General features: G+C 40.3%; 2 non-coding genes across 2 annotated transcripts; both read right to left on the bottom strand.

Moving 5' to 3' along the window:
- Positions 1-967: 967 nt before the first annotated feature.
- On the bottom strand, positions 968-1,056 carry trnay-gua (transfer RNA tyrosine (anticodon GUA)). The gene is given in 2 exon segments: positions 968-1,003; positions 1,020-1,056. It is a non-coding gene; the product is annotated as a tRNA-Tyr (tRNA).
- Positions 1,057-3,470: 2,414 nt separating this feature from the next.
- trnat-cgu (transfer RNA threonine (anticodon CGU)) lies at positions 3,471-3,542 on the bottom strand. Its single transcript has one exon. It is a non-coding gene; the product is annotated as a tRNA-Thr (tRNA).
- Between the last annotated feature and the right edge of the window lie 1,799 nt (positions 3,543-5,341).

The following is a 5,341-nucleotide window of genomic DNA, read 5'->3' as shown; positions in this document are numbered from 1 at the left end:
TCCACGTAGCCATTACAGGTGGTTTGCAAAGGAGCTGCAGGTTGGCTATTTAGCAGTCTTATTGCCTGGAGGTAGAAGCTGTTCCGTAGTCTGTTGGACTTGGACCGAATGCTTTGGTACAGTTAACTGGACAGTAGGAGGGAAAACAGTTTGTGACTGGGATGACTGGGGTCCTTGAGAATGGACCTGGCCTTCTTCAGACATCTAGCTGAGTAGATCTCCTGGATGCTTGGTAGCTCACAGCTGGTGATAAGCTGTGCTAACTTCACCACTCTCTGCAATACCTTGTGATCCTGGGTGGAGTAGTTCCCATACCAGGCAGTGATGTAACCAGTCAGGATGCTCAAATTATTAAAATAATAGTTATTAAAATATCAGATTGTGTTTCTGCAACATTTCGTGCACAATACGTCATTTTTATCTAATAATAAAAAAACAGCCACAACAAGAGCTTTACACGCAGTCTGGGGTATTTTGCCCTTTTATATTTTTGCCACTTTATATTGAACCTGTTATACTCCCAGAAGTGCACAGTAGCTTGTACTTAATAAAAATGTGCAATTCACTGCTGGCATAAACAGATGTGTGCTGTGTCTGCCTTTGTAAGCATTTGTTTAAAAAATAAGTCACAATACAATAAAAACACAGAAAGCACAAACTTAATAATATAACGATACAAAATCAATACCAAATCATTATGCCAATTAAGTAGCTATCCTTTGAAGACAGAGAACACCTTTATATCTACAAAAAACTTGACATTTGTATGTATTTTTGAATTAAAAAGCAGACAGTGTAGTCCCTTAATTCAAAGATCAGATCTTGGCCAAAACAAGACAATCAGACGTGAGGTGAATTCAGAACAGGAGCCTCTGCTTCGTCGTTTATTGAGCTTTTGATCAACGTATGAATGAAACAGATTCACTATTTTAACTCTTTGATTAAACAAAGTACACAAAATGTGCCTTCCTTTGAGCCGGAATTGAACCAGCCACCTAAGGATTCCCAGCTATTACCCACTACAGTCCTCCGCTCTACCAACTGAGCTATCGAAGGGCTGTCAGTAGACGCTCTTTGGCCGATACTGCCCAATGTAGTGAACTGTTCCGGGTGATTTAAATCCCAGATTGACATCGTTTCCAACTTGTTTCCTTTTTATTTACTTGAATTTAAGCTGCGAACCAGCATTCTCTGTATAAACTTGCAGGGATATTAAAAAATGTTTGATGGGGTATCAATTATTCAGAAATGGACTCCTTTTTTTTTCTTGGGGGATCATATTAAACATTTCATTTGGATCTACAAGAGGATCACCATGAGGAACAAAACTAAGTTTCATTCTGTGTTTATAAGAAGCATTATCACAGCTAATGCATGTAAAGCCTTTAGTATGCGACAGTGAGAGTTCAGTTATGCCGGAGAACTGAAATTTAGTAAATCCATATTTAAATAGATTGCAAATCTTCAAAGTGTTTTGTCACTGCAAATATTATTACAGGGGTTTACCAGCTGCCGGACGTGCTTGTTTTGGGATTATTTCCAATAAGTATCCCATTAGTAGTTGTGTCCTTACTGGTATCTTTTAAACATTCGATTATATACAAACGGGACAGAGACAAAGTAATAATCCCATTTTAAGGTGTCTTGCATTTTAATTTACTGAACAGATAAATTGAAATGCTCTGATTCAGAGCCCCTGCAGTTCGTGCTAATTAGAACTACAACAATGCTCCTGAGTCCTGGGCACTACACTGAGCACACGTTCAGCTGGTCTCTGACTTTGTTAAGCACGACTTCTTGTTGCAGTTGAGCTCAGAGCTAGATATGATCTCCATATTCTACCGCAATAAGTAGTCTGAAACTTAGTAAATAGTACACAGTTTTTAACTGAAGTCAGGTTGTTAAAAAATTAAACCAGCACCCTGTCACTGAAACTTACCCCGGTCTTCCGCGCGACAAGCGGGGGTACTCAACACTGTACTAACAAGGAGCGGTTGTCCGCAGTTGAGCGTGAGCTCTGATTACTGTCAGCAGACATTTCTTCATTTCCAATGATGTTTTCTTCTGCTCTCAGCTTTTTACCGGTCATAAATGCTCAAGAAGTAATTCATTTGAGTTTGAAGTCTGTCTCTGTTACCTTCGGTCCTGAAAAAGAAAAGCCGTGCGTGGGAGACTCCCTCTCTGAAGAAGTTTGCCGTCACCCTGCAAGAAAAGAGAGCCATCATTCACCGAAACAGCCACTAAGACAAATAACATTAAAAACGTGAAATGCGAGATGTTGTGGAAATGTTTTCTACTTAGAGATTCTGTCGTTTCTACTCTAACGAGAGAGGCTCTTTGTCGGAAGTAAGATTTGAACAAACGTCTCCAGGGGAAACTGCGACCTCAATGCAATGCCTTAGACCACCAGGCATCCTGTCTGCAGCTCTTATATTGCATTATATGTTTTATTTATTTCTACTTGTTGATAGGAAAAAAAAGTGAAATCGTGTAATTTGGGAAATGTATTTTTTTCATGGGGAAAACTAGCCTGAGCAAATGTAAAGTTAAGAGCAGCGCTCAATAAAAACCATTAAAGCCGAAAGCGCTTCTTATGCGGATCAGTATATTCCGATGCCGGTGGTTCTGCAGAAGAAATAAGAAAAGCCGAACTCAAAGCACTGTGTTATTATTACGGCTACTTTGGCTGCAGCTGCTTTAAGATCTACTCAGCGGGCACAGAAAGTTGTATGAGGTCAGACAGGTTTGCACTGTCTAAATAACAGTGTGCGAATTTAAACTTATTTAAATAAGACTATTTACAATGTAATACATGCTCCAAAAGCGTTCATACTGCACTGGCTGCTATTTGAAACGCCTTTAGAAATGACGCGTAATAGAGATTGATGCAGCTGGCTTTTATGCTTCACAATACATTGCAATCAGGAAAATAAACCAATTAGAAATATGCAATACAACGTCTTTGAGTTCGGCTCTTATTTCTTCTGCAGAACAACTGGTATGGGAATGTACTGATCCGCATAATTCGCGCTTTCGGTTTCTGATCGTTTTTATTGAGCGCTGCTCTGAACTTTTACATTTGCTTGTGCTAGTTTTCCACGTGAAAAAAAAGAGATTTCCCAAATTACACGATTTCACTTTTTTTCTTATCAACGAGTAGAAAGAAATAAATAAATTACATATAATTCAAGATAAAAGCCACAGGCGATTTGGCTGGGGGTCTAAGGCGTTGCGTTCAGGTCACAGTTTCCCCTCGGGTTTTTTGTTCGAATCCCACTTCTGAAAAAAAGGTTTTCTCGTTTTTCTCTGTGAAAAGACAATCAAGTTCTTAACAAATTTCATATATTAGACTTCCGCAATACGTTTTGGCTTTAACAGGAAACTGTGCGCTTCCACAGAAAGAGTAACAAGAAGAGACGTTTCCATGTTACTTGTAGACTTAGATAAAGGAACATGGCGGTGAATGAAAGAGGCACGAACGGGGTTCGGACCCGCAATCTTCGGTTTACGAGACCGACGCCTTACAACTTGGCCACCGCGCCGTCGCTGGGAGTAGGTCAGCTTACTCTATGTTGAATCAACGCTAGTAATTTTACTGTTGTAATAGAGGAAATTAGAGGCGCAGTCGGTAGAGCTTGCGACCCCTTAAGTTCAAAATCGTTGATTCATGGGTTGTTTGTGTCCTTTCGGATCCCTCTAATCTTTTAGTAGGACAGTGCAAGCAGGACGTGATAGGGTACAGTGACTCCCAATGTCATATGAGCTTTGTGTAATTTAGCTTTCTTAACGCTATGGGGCTAGATTCAGATATCGCTGTGAAAGCAAGGGACGAGCAAAGGTTTTTTCTAAATTGAGGGTGATCTGCTCCCGAGTAATTATAAACACCTGAGCGTTTACTGTTTGCTGTTGTGTTACTGTGATAAAGGAAGACCGCACTTTATCAAAATACTGCTGCTTCCTAATTTTACATAATGGTATTTAGACCGGGGAGAGTGACTGCATTCCAAGAGGCTAAAAGTTGATTTCACAAAGCCCCCATTTAATAAAATACATTAGAAACCGCAAGGAAAACAGTATGTTTTAATAAGTCTTCTCCTGGTTTTACATTATTATAGTCTTTCACATTTGAATGCATACCTTACCGTAAATCTTACCTAGATTACAGGCAACGCAAAGAGTTCTTGATGCACGAAGTCTATTTATAGTTGACTTTCTGCTAATCACCTCTAATAGTTCATGAATCTTCCTGCCCATCATGTGCCTGCTAAGCGGTTTCTCCATTTTCCTTCTCCTGTCATTGTCAGCGAGCACATCAAGATGGGAAAAATGTAACAAGGAACAAGAGTAGCTGGTAGGAGAGGGATTTGAACCAAAACCTCAATATGGAGACAAGAATACCCATGAGAGCTAGAAACACACAAGTCCTTGATCAGGGTGCGTTAGAACACTCAACCATCCTGACAAGGAACTGGTAGGAGTGGGATTTGAACCCCCACCTCGATCTGGAGACAAGAATACCCATGAGAGCTAGAAAAACACGAGTATTTGATCATGGTGCTTTGGTGGTGGTGGAGGGGAGTCCCCATTACCTGTAAAGCGCTTTGAATGGTGCTTTAGAACACTCAACCATCCTGACAAGTGAAGGATGAATGGAGGTGTATTGAATACACCAGTAGTTCACTAACCTCAGTTGCTTTGCTGGAGAAGTGCCATGTTACCTGTTGTAAACGTCAAACGTACAAACGTGTTGTACTTTCCAACCTTTGAGTAATATTTTCCAGAGCTAGGGCGCAGTTGTCTTCACAATCTGGATTATCTCAAAAGCAATGACGTCTGTGTAAAACAGATTTTATTTTCGGGAACCGACGTTGTATTGCATATTTCTAATTTATTTGTTTTCATGATTGTAATGTATAGTGGAGCATAAAAAACATCTGCAAAAATCTCTATTACGCGTCTTTAATGATGGCATTTCAAATAGTAGCGAGAGCGAGGATCAAAACCCCCTCCTGGTGATAGTTGCCTCATGCTCTGAACAACCAAGTCCTGCTTATTCCCGTTGTGGGTCGCGGATGGTGTGTTTTGGTATTTACTCGAAATTACGGAGGATACATGGGACTGCATTTACCTGATAACATACCGTGATCTCTAGTACCTAATGAGCTTTGATAATTCAGCTTGCTTGTCGCTTTGGGCTCAATTCAAAAGTTGCAGGAGCTGAGCAGGATTCTGTTTAAATGGAGCCAGATCTACTCACGAGCGGGGAAACACTTCAGCGTTTACTAATTGAAGACCACAATCCGCTAAAACACCCCTGTTTCTTAGACTAAAAGAAGCTAAA

This window comes from Atractosteus spatula, chromosome 10, assembly GCF_055471065.1.
Source record: "Atractosteus spatula isolate fAtrSpa1 chromosome 10, fAtrSpa1.hap1, whole genome shotgun sequence".
Lineage (NCBI taxonomy): Eukaryota > Metazoa > Chordata > Actinopteri > Semionotiformes > Lepisosteidae > Atractosteus > Atractosteus spatula.
Note: the sequence above shows the minus strand (reverse complement) of the source record. Positions and strands in the feature narration are given on the sequence as shown.